The sequence below is a fragment of the Astatotilapia calliptera genome, chromosome 12 (assembly GCF_964374335.1).
Source record: "Astatotilapia calliptera chromosome 12, fAstCal68.1, whole genome shotgun sequence".
NCBI lineage: Eukaryota > Metazoa > Chordata > Actinopteri > Cichliformes > Cichlidae > Astatotilapia > Astatotilapia calliptera.
Genome location: NC_137433.1, coordinates 28,128,915 through 28,145,270, shown reverse-complemented (window position 1 = coordinate 28,145,270; position 16,356 = coordinate 28,128,915). Strand labels below are relative to the sequence as shown.

General features: G+C 38.9%; 2 long non-coding RNA genes across 2 annotated transcripts; one reads left to right on the top strand and one right to left on the bottom strand.

Moving 5' to 3' along the window:
* The first annotated feature begins 2,536 nt into the window (after positions 1-2,536).
* LOC113034427 (uncharacterized) lies at positions 2,537-3,995 on the top strand. The gene is made up of 3 exons (XR_013912462.1): positions 2,537-2,678; positions 2,968-3,075; positions 3,197-3,995. It is a non-coding gene; the product is annotated as an uncharacterized LOC113034427 (long non-coding RNA).
* A 2,331-nt stretch (positions 3,996-6,326) lies between these two features.
* LOC145432431 (uncharacterized) lies at positions 6,327-7,152 on the bottom strand. The gene is made up of 2 exons (XR_013912725.1): positions 6,902-7,152; positions 6,327-6,773 (listed from the first exon to the last, which is right to left on the bottom strand). It is a non-coding gene; the product is annotated as an uncharacterized LOC145432431 (long non-coding RNA).
* Positions 7,153-16,356: the final 9,204 nt, after the last annotated feature.

The window sequence follows — 16,356 nt, the reverse complement described above, 5'->3', positions numbered from 1 at the left end:
GCTGTACAGTGCAGCGAGGAATGCCCAGACCTCTACATTGGAGAGACCAAACAGCCACTTCACAAGCGTATGGCACAACATAGAAGAGCCACCTCCACAGGACAAGACTCAGCTGTCCATCTGCATCTTAAGGATAAAGGACACTCTTTCGAGGATGCCAATGTTCACATTTTGGACAGAGAGGACAGATGGTTTGAAAGAGGAGTGAAAGAAGCCATCTATGTCCACTGTGAGTGACCATCTTTGAACAGAGGCGGTGGTTTACGACACCAACTGTCTGCCATCTATAATCCTGGGCCATCTGACCTCAGGAATTCGCATGATAAGGTGGGGCCAGGTTTCACAATGAACACACCCGAAACTCTGGCTGATTGGGACCCACGCCCAGTTTCCCACCTTGGCTCAGGCGATTAGAGGATCATCAGAGGGTCCTTTTGTCCCTCTGTGGGGGGTCACTCCCACTAGGTTTATATCTGGGACTCTCCACCATTTGACCTTAGAACTGAAGAAGCTTCTCAGATGAGAGGTGAAACGTCTTCAAGCAACTTAAAGAAGTCCAGACGCTTTTCTTTGCAAGCTCCTTTGACTACGATGACCTGGATGACTGAGAACCTTCACAGACGTATAAAATGAAACAAAAACTGTTACTGCTATTTTCATCTGTCACTTAGAGAAGTTCAGACTTTGAGGAATTCAAATTATGTATTGCTTGAATGCAATGTTTTTCTTAAAGCAAATGAAAATGCAAACAGAAAATATATTTGCATGTTTATTTCAGTAGTTTGAACTGGGATTGAGAAGAAGGCAGGATTTCTTTTGTTTATTTCATTTTACTTAAGCAAAGTAGGAATCAAAGTAGGAGTGGAGAAAAGGGTGAATTTTAGGTCAGTAAGAGGAACTCGACATGAGAAAGTCACCACTTAAATATTTCCTAAACACGAAGCTTCAAATAACAGTTTTTAGCTTTCATTTTTATATAAAGTTGATCTGATTCAAGTTGAAGTTTCAAGCATCTTGTTTCCAGCTTTATTGGAAGCTTATAGCTTCTCATAAGATTTATGGTGTCATTTTTCAACACTATGCAATTCTTCTACATTAAGGGGACATATTTTACTTAAGGATTATTATTTTTTTCTGATTCTCTGTATCAGTACCTAACAATACTTAACAATTCCTTGTAATACTTGAAAAGCAGTTGATCAAGAGTTTAGCAACTGCAGATTTAAGGGAAACGAGAAACAAAATTGAAGTGTTAACATAAAAGTCTTAAGTGTTAGTATTTGTTCATTAGTGAATAGCTTCAAGTATTTTACAGGAAAGAAAGGATGTATAAATTTCATTGGAGCGGGAATGAGGATCAGCACATCCAAATCTGAGGCCATGGTTCTCAGCTGGAAAAGGGTGGAGCGCCCACTCCGGGTCGGGGATGAGTTCCTGCCCCAAGTGGAGGAGTTCAAGTATCTCGGGGTCTTGTTCGCAAGTGATGGGAGAAGGGAGCCGGAGATCGACAGATGGATTGGTGCTGCGGCTGCAGTGATGCGGACGCTGCACCGGTCCGTCGTGGTGAAGAGGGAGCTGAGTGTAAAAGTGAAGCTCTCAATTTACCGGTCGATCTACGCCCCTACCCTCACCTATAGTCACAAGCTGTGGGTAGTGACCGAAAGAAAGGATCGTGGATAAAAGTGGCGGAAATGAGCTTCCTCCGAAGGGTGGCTGGCCTCTCCCTTAGAGATAGGGTGAGAAGTTCGGCCACCTGCGAGGGGCTCAGAGTAGAGCAGCTGCTGCTCCACATCGAAAGGAGCCAGCTGAGGTGGTTCGGGCATCTGACAAGGATGCCCCCTGGGCGCCTCCTGGCTGAGGTGTTCCGGGCATGGCCCACCGGGAGGAGGCCCCGGGGCAGACCCAGGACACGCTGGAGAGATTATATCTCTCGGCTGGCCTGGGAACGCCTTAGTGTTCCCCCGGATAAGCTGGAGGAGGTGGCTGGGGAGAGGGAGGTCTGGGCTTCTCTGCTTAGGCTGCTGCCCCCGCGACCCGGCCTCGGATAAAGCGGATGAAGATGGATGGATGGATGATTTAAAGTATTTGGCAAGAATCTGATGCATAATCTTAGTTCTTGTCTTCCCTTCCATAAATTGATAGTCTGACAGTGCTGACATTTAACAGGGTGTGGTTATTTGGGCACTTGCTAGGAGGCTTTTTGAAGAGATGCAAATGCTCAGGTCTGAAAAGAAATTAGGAAGTTGAGCTAAGAAAGAAAGGCTCAGCACTCGGAAGTATAGGAATCGAGAATCTGTTCTTGTGGAGAATGCATAAACTTCACACTTATGCTACTGTCCTGTTTTAAAGCTTTTTAAATGTAAAACAATATTGGGTTATCTCAAAAGGGCTATCTAAATAGAAGTTTTTATTTATTGTTATTAAATTATACGAGGAAGCTTTCCTGTCCTTTGGCTATGACTCACAGTGACTGACAGTGAGGGGGCGTGGTTATATGGATCACTTGGTAGGAGGCTCTTTGAAGAGATACAAAAGCTCAGGTTCTGAAAGCAAACGAGAAAGTTGAGCTGAGAAAGAAAAGATTAGCAGCAGCTTTTTCTCTCACGAGACTGATCAGCAATTTGAGTTCATGATGCAGCTTTATGGAGCTCTGATCCTGAGTGTGACTCTGTCTGCAGGTAAGAAAAATATCTTTAAAACCAACTGTTTGTGGTTTTAAAGATATGTAGAATACAGCAGACTTTAAAGGAGTCATTTCTTGGTAAATATTGGGGCATAGAAAACAGGCTTAAAAATACAAACATATTTACTTATTTTGTGGTCAGTAGAGGAATATTTTACAGACTGAGAAGACTTCTTAAGATTTCACTTCTTATATATGACCCAATTTCTGGCAACTCTCTCAAAGGGCATAAAAAACTCTCAATAATTTCTAATGTGTTTGAAATTGTGTTTTTATTTCTATAGTATGTGGATTAAGATGCTACACATGCACAGCTGCCGATCCTAAATCCTGCATAGACACCAAAGCTTGTGCTCTCGCCTTCGACCGTTGTTTCTCTCTCAAAGTAGTAGGTGAGATGTTATCACATATCACAAGCTCTATCTAAAACTAAATGCTGAATGTCTGCTGGCTCTTGGTCACATCATGCTTTGTAAAGTTTCTGTCTGAGAATTTTCCCCTCATGTCTTACAGGTCTTAATGTAGTTACAAAGGGCTGCCAAACCAGTGCATTATGTGTTGGGCCTGTGTCTTGCTGTGAAGGGAACCTGTGTAACAGCGCTATTCCAATTGGTCCCAGTGCCATCCTCCTGCTGGTATCTTCAGCCATCCTCAATTTTTTTTTCTGAGGCTGTGGAATGATGTTGTTTCCTTGCTGCACTGTTTTCTGACTCTATTTTGTATCAGTAGTGTCATGGTCCTGGGTCGTGTGATCCAGTGTTGAGGAGTTTTATGTATCTTTTGTTTTCATTTATGCTTTAGCTTAGTTCGTCTAGTTAATTTCTAGGGTGCTGTTTAGCCCTTTGTTTCTTAGTTGTTTATGTCATCTCCCTGTACTCAGTCTCCCTGGTTCGTGCGTCTACCTGTCATGCGTCATGTCTGCGGGGTTATGTTTAGTTCATGTCATGTCTAATCTCCATGTTTCCTGTTTTACTTTGAAACTCTGTATTCAATGTCAGTGTATTTAGTTTCACTTCTCCTGTCCTGTCTTTAGGTTCATGTGTGTCAGATGTGCTCCCATGTGTGGCCACTTCCCCTGATCATCCCTCATGTGTATTTAGTCTCTGTGTTTCATGCAGTCTGTGTCACGTCGTCTGTGTTCCCACCCTCCATGTCCTCACGGCCAGGCTTTACACTCATCATCATGGTCCTTTGAGTCTTCTTAGTTTATCAGTATCTGTTTCCCAGTTTAGTTAAGTTAAGTTTAGTCACGGTGTTTCTGCTTTGTGTGAGACCTGTCATCAGCCATAATAAAGGCTCGCTTTCAGCTTAAGTTTACTCCGGTCTACTCTCTTGTGTTCGCACCTGGGTCCACCACACACACCACCGCACAGTCTGTCTCCTCAGATCGTGACAAGTAGGGAAGAAAACTTTGAAGTGCCTGAAATAAAACTGCCATTGCTATTTTTATCTGTCATTCAGGGAAGTTGTGGGTTTGACCTATCAAAATACTGTATTGGTGAATGTAATGTTTGTTTTCCTAAAGCAAATAAAAATACAGAAAATATATTTGCATATTTTTTGAATACTCTGAACTGTGTTTGGGATTATACCAAAATATTTTTGTTCATTTAATTTTACTACAGCCAATGAGGGCTCCGAGCAGAGGTAGTTTGCTCTGTAATGTTACCAGCTGGTTTAAAAAAAACAAATGTAAAAACTTTATGCTAATTTACAGAGTACTTCTTTTTTATACTTTAAGAGGAACTTAACACAAGGAAGTCCTGACTTCCTAAACATTGAAGGTTCAGATTTTTTGCTGTATTTATGTTATCGCTGATATATTTTTAAATAGTACACATTAAATAGAGCTGTTACAAACTGAAGATTCTTGGTTTCCTTGTTTACAATTTTATTTTCAATCATTTGAAACTTATAAGCTGAATCATCACTGTATTTGACAATTACAACTTGCCATATAATTCTTCTAATTTTAGGGTGTAATCAGACAGTCAGTGACTCATTCAAGCTTTCTTTTTATTTTGTTTTTGCATAATCTTAGTTCTTGTCTTCCCTTCCATAAATTGATAGTCTGACAGTGCTGACATTTAACAGGGTGTGGTTATTTGGGCACTTGCTAGGAGGCTTTTTGAAGAGATGCAAATGCTCAGGTCTGAAAAGAAATTAGGAAGTTGAGCTAAGAAAGAAAGGCTCAGCACTCGGAAGTATAGGAATCGAGAATCTGTTCTTGTGGGGAATGCATAAACTTCACACTTATGCTACTGTCCTGTTTTAAAGCTTTTTAAATGTAAAACAATATTGGGTTATCTCAAAAGGGCTATCTAAATAGAAGTTTTTATTTATTGTTATTAAATTATACGAGGAAGCTTTCCTGTCCTTTGGCTATGACTCACAGTGACTGACAGTGAGGGGGCGTGGTTATATGGATCACTTGGTAGGAGGCTCTTTGAAGAGATACAAAAGCTCAGGTTCTGAAAGCAAACATGAAAGTTGAGCTGAGAAAGAAAAGATTAGCAGCAGCTTTTTCTCTCACGAGACTGATCAGCAATTTGAGTTCATGATGCAGCTTTATGGAGCTCTGATCCTGAGTGTGACTCTGTCTGCAGGTAAGAAAAATATCTTTAAAACCAACTGTTTGTGGTTTTAAAGATATGTAGAATACAGCAGACTTTAAAGGAGTCATTTCTTGGTAAATATTGGGGCATAGAAAACAGGCTTAAAAATACAAACATATTTACTTATTTTGTGGTCAGTAGAGGAATATTTTACAGACTGAGAAGACTTCTTAAGATTTCACTTCTTATATATGACCCAATTTCTGGCAACTCTCTCAAAGGGCATAAAAAACTCTCAATAATTTCTAATGTGTGTGAAATTGTGTTTTTATTTCTATAGTATGTGGATTAAGATGCTACACATGCACAGCTGCCGATCCTAAGTCCTGCATAGACACCAAAGCTTGTGCTTTCGCCTTCGACCGTTGTTTCTCTCTCAAAGTAGTAGGTGAGATGTTATCACATATCACAAGCTCTATCTAAAACTAAATGCTGAATGTCTGCTGGCTCTTGGTCACATCATGCTTTGTAAAGTTTCTGTCTGAGAATTTTCCCCTCATGTCTTACAGATCTTAATGTAGTTACAAAGGGCTGCCAAACCAGTGCATTATGTGTTGGGCCTGTGTCTTGCTGTGAAGGGAACCTGTGTAACAGCGCTATTCCAATTGGTCCCAGTGCCATCCTCCTGCTGGTATCTTCAGCCATCCTCAATTTTTTTTTCTGAGGCTGTGGAATGATGTTGTTTCCTTGCTGCACTGTTTTCTGACTCTATTTTGTATCAGTAGTGTCATGGTCCTGGGTCGTGTGATCCAGTGTTGAGGAGTTTTATGTATCTTTTGTTTTCATTTATGCTTTAGCTTAGTTCGTCTAGTTAATTTCTAGGGTGCTGTTTAGCCCTTTGTTTCTTAGTTGTTTATGTCATCTCCCTGTACTCAGTCTCCCTGGTTCATGCGTCTACCTGTCATGCGTCATGTCTGCGGGGTTATGTTTAGTTCATGTCATGTCTAATCTCCATGTTTCCTGTTTTACTTTGAAACTCTGTATTCAATGTCAGTGTATTTAGTTTCACTTCTCCTGTCCTGTCTTTAGGTTCATGTGTGTCAGATGTGCTCCCATGTGTGGCCACTTCCCCTGATCATCCCTCATGTGTATTTAGTCTCTGTGTTTCATGCAGTCTGTGTCACGTCGTCTGTGTTCCCACCCTCCATGTCCTCACGGCCAGGCTTTACACTCATCATCATGGTCCTTTGAGTCTTCTTAGTTTATCAGTATCTGTTTCCCAGTTTAGTTAAGTTGAGTTTAGTCACGGTGTTTCTGCTTTGTGTGAGACCTGTCATCAGCCATAATAAAGGCTCGCTTTCAGCTTAAGTTTACTCCGGTCTACTCTCTTGTGTTCGCACCTGGGTCCACCACACACACCACCGCACAGTCTGTCTCCTCAGATCGTGACAAGTAGGGAAGAAAACTTTGAAGTGCCTGAAATAAAACTGCCATTGCTATTTTTATCTGTCATTCAGGGAAGTTGTGGGTTTGACCTATCAAAATACTGTATTGGTGAATGTAATGTTTTCAGAGGTGTGGACTCGAGTCACATGACTTGGACTCGAGTCAGACTCGAGTCATTAATTTTATGACTTTAGACTTGGGAAGTTGTGGGTTTGACCTATCAAAATACTGTATTGGTGAATGTAATGTTTTCCTAAAGCAAATAAAAATACAGAAAATATATTTGCATATTTTTTGAATACTCTGAACTGTGTTTGGGATTATACCAAAATATTTTTGTTCATTTAATTTTACTACAGCCAATGAGGGCTCCGAGCAGAGGTAGTTTGCTCTGTAATGTTACCAGCTGGTTTAAAAAAAACAAATGTAAAAACTTTATGCTAATTTACAGAGTACTTCTTTTTTATACTTTAAGAGGAACTTAACACAAGGAAGTCCTGACTTCCTAAACATTGAAGGTTCAGATTTTTTGCTGTATTTATGTTATCTCTGATATATTTTTAAATAGTACACATTAAATAGAGCTGTTACAAACTGAAGATTCTTGGTTTCCTTGTTTACAATTTTATTTTCAATCATTTGAAACTTATAAGCTGAATCATCACTGTATTTGACAATTACAACTTGCCATATAATTCTTCTAATTTTAGGGTGTAATCAGACAGTCAGTGACTCATTCAAGCTCTCTTTTTATTTAGTTTTTTTAATATAAAACTTATTGTTGCAGCCAGGAGCTATACAAATGTGCCCCCCTTAGACTGCTTTTAAGCCCCAACACTCCCCCCCCCCTTTTTTTTTTCTCTCCACTGAGCTATCTCTTATAAGAGTGAAAACAGATATAAGATCCCTTGAAAAATTATATAATGAAACTTGTATGTTTTGGATACTTACTAAAACAATGTATGAAAGTAATGCGAAAGTGGCCACTTTCATGAGTAAATCATGTAAGCCTTATATGATTTACTCATGAAAGTGGCCACTTTCATGAGTAATCACATATAAGTTTTTACTATTTCTTTTCCGTATGGGTAGTTAGCTAACATAAACTACTGTGAGTCTATCAGCAGCAACACAAAAGAGTAGTTCCCTTACATAAGTTAATGAGTCTCAGATCAGAGCCTTCATATTCAACTCTAATCATTGAGAACTTATACTGATATTAAACATATTTAGAAAAAATACATTGAAAAATGATATTTTTATTGTGAAAATAACTTAATGTTATAAAATAACATAAATCTTGAATGTCAGCATATTTTTTATAATACTTAGAACTGTGTTTGGGTATATGGCAGAATCATTTAGTTTATTTAATTTTACTACAGTCAATGGGGGCTCAGAGCACAGGTAGGCTGCTGTGTAATGCATTTTAAACAAAATAAAAGGAAACAAACTTAAAGTACTTCTTTGTATACTTCAACAGGAACTCAACATTAGGGAAATCCCCTCATAAATTTGTCCTAAATGCAAGAGTTGGATCACAGTTTTTAGGTGTTTTATCTCTAAGCAGGGGCAATTCTAGGATCAGAGCTTAGGGGGTGCTGAGCACCCAGAGAGCTGCCCAGCCAGGCAAGATAAACCTGTCTCTGTCAGTCCCTGCATCCTTAAATGTTGTCCCGAGTTCTCTCTGACTGTCTCCTTGGTGCATTTAAACCCCTGTTCCTCCCTGTCCTCATCGTCTGTTGTCTTTGTCTCCTTTATCAGTCATCATAATTGTACCCTCTCTGTGAAAGTCTGCAAATGTCTTTATTAAATCATAAGATTCTTAAATTCATCAAGTCTCTCTGTGCCTGGGTACAAATAAATTATTACAAAATATTTAAAAAAAAACTATAAAAATGGAGGAAACTTTGCCTGTGGTAGAATTTATGCAATGTATGAAAAAATCTTTGCTGCAGATACTAATGTGACTATTTTAATAATACTAATTTTGTGTTGTAAGATTTATGACTTTCATGCTTTCATAGTGGTACTTGGGAGAGCTTGACATTTTTATCAGGTGGTACACACTGTAAAAAGTTTGAGAAACACTGAGAAGTGTATGTGTGCTTTTGGAAAACATTTAAAGCTGCTGTACAGAATCTTTGAAACAAGCTTAAAGCATTTTTAGAAACAGAGCACTCAGCTTCTCTTTACAGCTCCTCACTCCACCAGGGCTGTTTGGCACTTTCTGATAGTGTGCAAATGTGATGTACGTACTGCGGCAGTCATACAGACAACTGGACGGTCCAAAAGTTGGCCGACCTATTACTGGCTGAGGTTTTAGTAGAGTTGTGGCTGAACCACATAAAAATATATCATTAATTTTAATCTCCCCGATCAATTGTAATGTTATGTTGGAATGTTGTTAAAGAGGGTCAAAAATGTTTCAACCCAGTTTGTTTTGCAGATTCTGTATAGCAGGTTTAATATAGGGAGAACACAACTTCCAGATTGTGTGTGTAAAATCAGGTTTTTTCTCTTTGTCACTTTAACAGTTTCTGTTGTGCCTGTCACTGTTCCCTGTCTGTTTTCTTACCTGGTTCTTCCTGACCTTGTACTTTCTCCTCACGTTCCCCTCTTTCCTCTCTCCCTCTTTGGACTGATAATCATACACAAATAGATTGTATTCAATTAGATGAAAAATTACATTAATATAAAAAATACTATTAAGATCACTAACAAAAAGTCCTCTCTCAGTGTACTTTCAACCAAAAGGCAAATAACCAAACCACATGAACATCTAATAAAACATATAAATATTGAAACACTGATCCAACATTATTCTCGATTGATGGATCATTTGATCTTACACTTTTACCTGAATGTGGCTCCTTTTTTTGAAAAAACTTCCTTATATCCATTATGAACCTGGCTGTCTCTCTGTACACACACACACACACACACACACACACACACACACACACACACACACACACACTGGGAGTTATAAGGTTAATGGGCATTCAGTCAGTTAGCTAGTTAGTATCCATTTCAAACAGGACAGTGGTAACAACAGCAGGCTGCGGACAATTTTAAGTTTTAGGTTTTAAATAGGCTGTATACATTTCAATGGGAGCAACGGGACAGTCAAATGTTGCTGGTTTTACTACAGAGCAGGACGGATTGTAGAGTAGCAAACATCATCGGAAAACATGTTTTCAACCCTGCAGGTTACCTGGGTGTAATATTTCTCAGCTAAAAAGAAACATGGTCTGACTCCTACCTAACTATATAAAGATTAACTGAAGGTTAAATGCAGCTCACATGTCCTGTTTTAAGCCAGGCACTAACACCTCCACTCCACTGCGTCTCAGCCACCATTGCTCTGGCAGAAAGGGCGCTAGAGCCAGAGCAGGGGAGAGGCGAGCTGGAACAAACCATTTTGGGGGGGGGGGGGGGGGTATCTATACTTTTGTTGTTAAAATGTTATGTCTCAAACAAGTACAGTACTGTATGCTTTTTATATTTTTAGTTGTGTGTCACACAAACAGCAAATATTGTCAAAAAAAGTAAGAACAAAAAAGCAAGGATGCACACTGTTGGCTCAATATTAATACAATTGTATTTATAGTCAGGAGGATAAACAAGGAATAAAAAACAATAGCAAACACTGAATGTAGTGTTTGACAGTGTTCTGAAATACAACAAAAAAATCATGGAACTGGGACTTGACAGCAGCCGTGGACCAAACGAAAATCACACGGGAAAATCACCACAGCCTAGACACCCAGCGCTACACAAATAAAAGAAGTGTGTGGAAACGACTCACCACCTACGGTCCCAGGGACACTGGCGGATCCTCCATTCACTAAAAAAAAGAAAAGCACAGGACCAGTGTTGGTCAAGTTACTTGAAAAAAGTAATTAGTAATTAATTACTGATTACTTCTCCAAAAAAGTAATCTCGTTACTTTACTGATTACTTGGGGCGATCGTGGCTCAAGAGTTGGGAGTTTGCCTTGTAATCGGAAGGTTGCCGGTTCGAGCCCCGGCTTGGACAGTCTCGGTCGTTGGGCAAGACACTTCACCCGTTGCCTACTGGTGGTGGTCAGAGGGCCCGGTGGCGCCAGTGTCCGGCAGCCTCACCTCTGTCAGTGCGCCCCAGGGTGGCTGTGGCTACAATGTAGCTTGCCATCACCAGTGTGTGAATGTGTGGATGACTGGATATGTAAAGCGCTTTGGGGTCCTTGGGGACTAGTAAAGCGCTATATAAATACAGGTCATTTACCATTTACTTATTTTTAAAAGTAATTAGTTACTTAGTTACTTTTTAAAAACATGATACACAACCTGAATAGGTAATAAAGCTATAGACCTTTAGCCCAATTATATTTTTTATGCATAATCCATCATATAAAATGTAATCAAATGGAAAAAGTCTTTTTTCAATCTTTGTTTTATTAGTTTTAATCTTTTAACTTTATGCAAATTGCATCAAGCAAAAATTCCAATCCAATGCAACTTTATTTATATAGCACTTTAAAAACAATAAAGTTGACCAAAGTACTTTCCAATAATAAAACAGAGATAACAGTTAAAAACCATACATTAAACAGACAAATAATAAATATAAATAATAATCAAATAAATAAATAAGTGAAAAAGAAGATAAAAATAAATCAGTATATATATTAAATATTAAGACATGAGTAAAATAGGCAATAAAATATACAATGAATAAAATTAACAAAATAAAAAGATTAAGAGTGACCAACAGCTGACTAAAACTGACTACAAGCTGACTCTGGTACTACACCTAAAAAGCCTTTGACAAAAAGTGTGTTTTAAAAAGTGATTTAAACATTCCAAGTGTTGTGGTCAGCCTACTATTGAGGGGCAGTTTATTCCATATTTGGGGGCCACAACAGCGAAAGCTGTCCCCCCCCCCCCCCCCCCCCCCCCACTGTTTCAGTCTCGACATGGGGACAGCAAGGAGTGACTGGTCAGTTGATCTGAGAGACCTTTGTGGAATGTATCGGTGTAGAAGGTGTGTTTATACTATTTCAAATAGATGCAAGTAAAACACAGCAGAAAATAAATAAAATCAAAGACTCAGCGGCAATAAGTCCTGTTGTTCTTAAATCTATTTTCACCTGTTTAGCAGGAGTGGGGCAGGTGGAGGTTTGCCCTGGTGCAGGTGTGCTGCAGCGGCCATGTCAGTGTCCGGGATTAGGGGGTTTCTCTGTGAATTTCACATTCCCGTGGCAGCGTACTCGGTGCTTGCACAAAAGTTTAGGGTTTTTTTTCCCTGTAAAAAGAAGTTTTCTTCCCACGCAGTGTACAGAGGACGCTAATGTTTTTGTCACTTTTTACAAAATCAAACTCAAAGTAAGGTCAGTACTTCCATGCTTTAAACTCTGCACAGTCATACTCTCTCCTGCACTTGATATATTATCCATTGTTTATCTGCACACGTCTGTGACCACGAACATTGCACTCGCTTATGTCATTGTCATGACACTCTTGCAAACAAAATCATGGTTTAGTAATGCAGCATGCTTACGGGAAAGTAACAGTAAAATATAAAAGAAGCTTCAATTCTTCGATAAAACAGATTACACACTCACACACAGCGAATCAGAATCAGAATCAGAATACTTTATTGATCCCTGGGGGAAATTATTTTTTGTTACAGTGCTCCACTGTAAGACTGGAGGACTAACTTCGATTGCAGTACAGCTCCCCACAAAGTGGAACCAGCAACTCAAGCGATTCAGGGTTCCCAGCACCAGCACGACACTCGGGCAGAGGATCGCTCTAGTCCGACCACGGAGGTGTGAGTGCAAGCAACAGGGCAGAATGAGCTGAGTAAAACCAGGCAAAACACTGAGGAAAAAAGATAAAACCAGATAATAGACAAAAGAGTCGCCAAGACCGGACAAGGCAAAATGAAACGAGACAACACAGCAGTTCCACCAAGGAGGAGCCCTAAAACAACGGCTGGGCAAGCGTTTTGATCCTCCAATTAAGGCATTATTATTATGTTATATATCTTGAGATATTTTAAGTTTAAATTTCAGCTCAGTGAAGCACCTTAAGCACAAGAACTTTTTCAGTATCGTATTTTTCAGACTATAAGTCACACTTAAATTCAAATTCAAATTCAAATTCAAATTCAAATTTTATTTGTCACGTACACAGTCATACACAGTACGATATGTAGTGAAATGCTTGGACAACTGCTCGTGACCTAAAGAAAACAAAAAAGGAAAAGGCTATGAATAAGATAGGAAATAAATATGAAAAATTAAAAAGGGTAAATTTAACTAGGAAGGAATAAAATATTTGTTCTCCCTCAAGAACTCTGGTAATCAGACAGTCAGTGACTCATTCAAAACTTATTGTTGCAGCCAGGAGCTATACAAATGTGCCCCTCTTATACTGCCTTTAAGTCCCCAGCCCACTTTTCTCCACTGAGCTATCTCTTCTGTCACTACCCATATGGAAAAGATATATATAAATCTTATAAAGTTTGTATCTGTCTTGTGTGAAACTTGTATGAAAAGCATATAAGAGTGAAAACAGATATAAGATCCCTTGAAAAATTATATAATGAAACTTGTATGTTTTGGATACTTACTAAAACAATGTATGAAAGTAATACGAAAGTGGCCACTTTCATGAGTAATCACATATAAGTTTTTACTATTTCTTTTCCGTATGGGTAGTTAGCTAACATAAACTACTGTGAGTCTATCAGCAGCAACACAAAAGAGTAGTTCCCTTACATAAATTAATGAGTTAATGAGACTCAGATCAGAGTTCAAGTCTAAGCAGTTTTCTTTTTTGTATATGAGAACTTATACTGATATTAAACATATTTTTTAATACAATAAAATTCTATTTTATTGTAAAAATAACTATGTTATAAAATAACAAAAATGCTGAATGTCTGCTGGCTCTTAGTCACATCATGTTTTGCGACGTTTTCTGAGCGTTTTCTCCTCATGTCTTACACATTTTAACGTAGCTTCACTGCCAAAACAGTGCAACATGTGTTGACTCTATATCTTGCAGTGAAGGGGATCTGTGTAACAGCACTATTTCAACTGGTCCCAGTGCCATCCTGGGGCTGGTATCTTCAGCCATCCTCAAATTTCTTTTCTGAGGCTGTGGAATGATGTTGTTTCCCTGCTGCACTTCAGATTCTATTTTGTATCAGTAGAGCAGAAATAAACAACTTTGAAGTGCCTGATATGAAATAAGACTGTCACTGATATTTTCATGTATCATTCAGGGAAGTTCAGGGTTTGACCTATCCAAATACTGTATTGCGTGAATGTAATGTTTTCCAAAGTAAATAAACATGCAAACAGAACATATATTTGCATATGTTTTGAATACTCTGAACTGTGTTTGGGAATATGGCAGAATCTTTTGGTTTATTTAATTTTACCACAATCAGTGGGGGCTCAGAGCACAGGTAGGCTGCTGTGTGATGCATTTTAAACAAAATAGAAGGAAACAAACTTAAAGTACTTCTTTGTATACTTCAACAGGAACTCAACATTAGGGAAATCCCCTCATAAATTTGTCCTAAATGCAAGAGTTGGATAACAGTTTTTAGTTGTAGGTGTTTTATCTCTAAGACATGTCAGAGTGATGCATGCAAACACAAAATAAAAAATAGTAAGGGAGGAAATACTTGTTCACAGCACTGTATGCTTCATCCAGGAAATTAGTGGATTCAAAAAACCTGGGTAGAAATGCAGCACACTTGAACAGGTTGAGCTCAGACTGGCTGCTTGTCATTTAGCTGGGGTCTTCAGCCCTTGACTGTAACGTTGTCTGTGATGTGGCCTATGCAACCATGAGTGGCAAAGTTTATTTACAGCACTGATAATGTCATGTGTATCCACCAGGGGAAGCAGTGTGGAGCCCATTAATTTAAAGCCTCGCTAACTTTTAATTATACTAAGGCTGCAAAAATGTATTAAGTAGATCACAAAGAGTACAGCCAAATGTGAGCAGGTACAATGTAGCGTCCATCCTCCTGACTTTCTGGACTTTCCAAAATGAGAATAGGTAAGAAATCTCACTGTACATTAGTGTAGCACAGTATTGCCTGTGCACTGTTCTGTAGACTGTGAAAATACTGTGACATATGTTTCAAGTACTTGGAAAATGTATTCGTACTTTGTATTCCTACATAGTAGGCCTATTCACAGTATTTTACAGTATACTATTTGTATTGCAGAGCTGAAAGCTTATCAACACGAGGTGGTCGGGAATGTCTTCTGTCTCCTGAACTGGAGACTGAAATCATAAACATGGTTCTAGAAAATAATGCCATAACAGTACAGCAAATACAAAGAAAAGTAATAGAAGACAACAACATATTTCAAAATATTGATAGGGTCAGCTTAGAACACCGGACCATGTCTTGCATAGAAATAATCTGAAGATGAAGCAGCTCTACAGGGTGCCATTTGAATGCAATTCAAAAAGAGTCAAAGAATTGCAATACAACTGTGCAAGTAAGTCCCATGCAATCCTACAATTGATGCATACTCTCAACACTGTGTAAATTACAGTACTATACAGTAATCATAGTCTGATTATGCTTCACAATAGTGACCACTCCAAGTCTGTATTGCTTATCATGTGTGTTTCAGAGTCCGTTACTGGTTCACTGTCCAATCACGCTTTTTAGTTGTTTATCTCCCTCCCTATTCTCCATTCCTCAATCCCATTATAACAAATCTTTTTCTGCCTGGAGATGGAAAGTGTATGACCGAAATCCACACACACATATACCCCTTCCCCAAGCTATGGAAGAGGCATGTGGAGATACTGCAGTTGATGCTGTCATGGCCTGATTCGCCATGCTAGGCAATATTTGCCCTGCTGATCATGCTGATCTTGTGATGTGGATGAGGTGCTGTTGCCAGACTGAAAGAGAAGATATGATGCAGCATAGTTGCTTTTTGTTTTGTTTTGACTGTAACTGTATTGTGGAGATACAGAAATTCTTTTATTGCTGCCATATAATCGGCATCATTATAACTGCATTAATAACATTCTTTACAGCATTATTTCATCTAATAATATTTCTCACAGTACTGATATTGCATTAAAGTTGTTTATTGAAGATGTTCATTTGAGGATCCTTCCATTATGTGAACTTTTATTACAGGTATGGTTAGAAACATTTCATACACATTGCATATTTGTGCTTATTTCGAGTTGATGTTCGGTTCATTAAGGGTTTTAAGCTTCACTGGCGTGACTGTCCAGGTGATACATGCTGAGGGAAACTAGAACATAGAAGGATGATTGCATGCATGCTTACAATACATATAACACATATAATCTAGGAATGTGTCAGGCCTGAGGCCTTAACTCATTTGGTGTCTCACTATATTTTACTCTACTTGGCAACAGATGACCAGAGTCAATAATTAGCCCCAGAGACCCAGAGGGCTTGAAGTTTATTACCTTGTATGGAAGGTGTTATAGAAAAGAGAAGTTCTATGTCTGTTTATAGCCATTAAAGATGTACAAGATGTACCATTAACTGTGACTAATGTCTGGAACCTATTGTAATCTGTAATTGACGCCATGGGGGGGCGTGTACCCCACTGCTTTATAAGTGTCCACAACATGAATTTTGGTCAGAAGACATATGTTG